Source organism: Cherax quadricarinatus, chromosome 23 (genome assembly GCF_038502225.1).
Source record: "Cherax quadricarinatus isolate ZL_2023a chromosome 23, ASM3850222v1, whole genome shotgun sequence".
Lineage (NCBI taxonomy): Eukaryota > Metazoa > Arthropoda > Malacostraca > Decapoda > Parastacidae > Cherax > Cherax quadricarinatus.
The window spans coordinates 37065814-37068719 of NC_091314.1; the positions used below are offsets into that span (position 1 = coordinate 37065814).

The 2906-nt window shown below is 41.7% G+C and overlaps 1 pseudogene; it reads left to right on the forward strand.

The window, feature by feature from the left end:
- The first annotated feature begins 1341 nt into the window (after nucleotides 1–1341).
- On the forward strand, nucleotides 1342–2277 carry LOC128697143 (cytochrome c oxidase subunit 1-like; annotated as a pseudogene).
- The last annotated feature ends 629 nt before the right edge of the window (nucleotides 2278–2906 follow it).

A 2906-nucleotide genomic window follows, 5' to 3' on the forward strand; every position in this document is an offset into this window, starting at 1 on the left:
TCACACCACCACTGTCACACCACCACTGTCACTCCACCACTGTCACACCACCACTGTCACACCACCACTGTCACACCACCACTGTCACACCACCACTGTCACACCACCACTGTCACACCACCACTGTCCACCACTGTCACACCACCACTGTCACACCACCACTGTCACACCACCACTGTCACACCACCACTGTCACACCACCACTGTCACACCACCACTGTCCACCACTGTCACACCACCACTGTCACACCACCACTCTGTTTTAAGAAAAATTGTAGCTCTGCACTTCAACCTCTCACCTTAATCCCCTTCCCTTGTGCACACACGCACACACACGCACACGCGCACACGCACACGCACACGCACACACAATAAGACTACAAATGGATGAGTATCAGGCAAGCCTACAAGGAGATCTGGACAGGCTGCGAGCCTGGTTTGACAAATGGCTACTAGAGTGTAACCCCAGCAAGTGTAAGGTTTGGGGAAGGTCAAAGAAGACTGCAGATGGAGTACAGTCTAGGGTGTCAAAGGCTGCAAAACTCAGTCAAGAAAATTTATTTCAATCGAAAGTGAGCGCTAAACCCCCAAGGTCATACAGAGCTGCAGGTAGAAGTTGTAAGGGCGGTGAGGGGTGCTAAAGAAATATAATCAAAGGTTGGGTAATAAATCTGTTACTGTAAAAAAAAGTCAGAGTGTGTGTCAATGGTGGGACCGTCAGCGAGGAGGGAAGATAAAGTGAGGGTGTTAGAGCGACGACCACGTCGAAGGTAAATTCTGCGTGCTCGCCGATGTAGACAGGACAGTCCAGTAGAATATGGCAAACTGAAATTGGAACCTAACAATTCTCAGAGTGGAACTGGGTGACTATGAGATACCCATGAGTAAGACGTGTGTGCCCGATGCCAAGACGGGAGATCACAGTCTCCAGTCACGACATTGATAAGACCACGATCTTAAATGCGGCTTGATAGAGCGTAATTTGTTATGAATCAATTCAGACCAACGCTGTTTCTAACGAATGCGAAGGTGGCTAGAGATTATAGCAAAATAATCTGAGAATGGAATACCTCTATACTGGAAGGTTTTGTACCGGTGATCGCACAGCAGAGTTTGTCTGCTCGTTGCCCTGAGCATCAACATACTCAGGTACAAAGCAGAAAACGATTTATATGTTTTTGCTAGAAATGTAATGCAGCCAAAGATGTAAACAAAGAACTAGACGATAAGGCGAATATAATTTCTTGAGAGCTTACAAGGCATTAAAGGAGTCTGAGAGTTCCACAGATGATGAGGTAATGCAGATAATCGCTGAGAACTGCAAGAAGTTCAGCTGCGACGATGCTAGCTGGGTCTAATAAATACCCAACACTGTTCGGGAGCACTGCTGCAAACGATGTTTTTTCAACAAATCATAAAGATATTGGTACTTTATATTTTGTTTTTGGAGCTTGATCTGGTATAGTAGGTACCTCCTTAAGATTGATTATTCGAGCTGAGCTTGGTCAGCCAGGAAGATTAATTAGAGATGATCAAATTTACAATGTAATTGTCACAGCCTATGCTTTTGTAATAATCTTCTTTATAGTTATACCTATTATAATTGTAGGCTTCGGAAACTGATTAGTTCCACTTTTACTTGGAGCACCTGATATAGCCTTCCCTCGAATAAATAATAAAAGATTTTGACTTCTACCATTCTCACTTACTCTCCTTCTAACAAGAGGAATAGTAGAAAGTGGTGTAGGGACCGGGTGAACAGTTTATCCACCTCTAGCAGCATCAATCGCTCATGCCGGAGCATCACTTGATCTCGAGATTTTTTCTCTTCATTTAGCTGGTGTTTCCTCAATTTTAGGATCCATAAACTTCATAACTACAGCAATCAACATACGAACAAGGGGAATAACCATAGATCGAATACCTTTGTTTGTTTGGTCCGTCTTTATTACCGCTGTTCTTCTTCTATCTCTTCCAGTTTTAGCAGGAGCAATTACTATACTTCTTACAGATCGAAATTTAAACACTACTTTCTTCGACCCAGCCGGGGGAGGTGATCCCATTCTTTATCAACACTTATTTTGTTTTTTTTGGACACCCAGAAGTCTATATTTTAATTCTACCGGCCTTCGACATAGTGTCACATATTGTCACACAAGAATCGGGCAAAAAAGAAGCATTCGGAACATTGGGTATAATCTAGGCCATAACAGCAATTGGGATCCTGGGCTTCCTAGTGTGAGCTCATCATATGTTCACTGTAGGTATGGATGTTGATACCAGAGCATATTTTACATCAGCAACCATTATCATTGCCATTCCAACTGGAATTAAAATCTTCAGATGATTAAGTACTCTCCAAGGCTCTCAATTCTCATACACAACTTCTCTTTAATGAACCCTAGGATTTATTTTCCCATTTACAGTGGGTGGTTTAACAGGAGTTATTTTAGCAAACTCTTCAATCGACATTATTCTTCATGATACTTACTATGTTGTAGCTCATTTCCACTACGTTCTATCTATAGGAGCTGTGTTTGGAATTTTCGGAGGCATTGTTCATTGATTTCCTTTATTCACTGGATTCTCACTGAACCCTTCGTGATTAAAACCTCATTTTTTTACTATATTTTTAGGAGTCAACTTAACTTTTTTTCCCCAACACTTCATGGGATTAAATGGTATACCACGACGATATTCAGATTATCCTGACGATTACACAACATGAAATATCGTCTCATCAATCGGATCACTTATTTCGTTAGTAGCCGTATTTTGATTTATAATTATTATTTGAGATGCTTTTATATCAAAACGTCATATTACTTCACCAGCCTTCTTACCTTCATCAATTGAGTGATAACATCCTCATCCTCCCGCGGATCACAGATATGTAGAAATTCCTC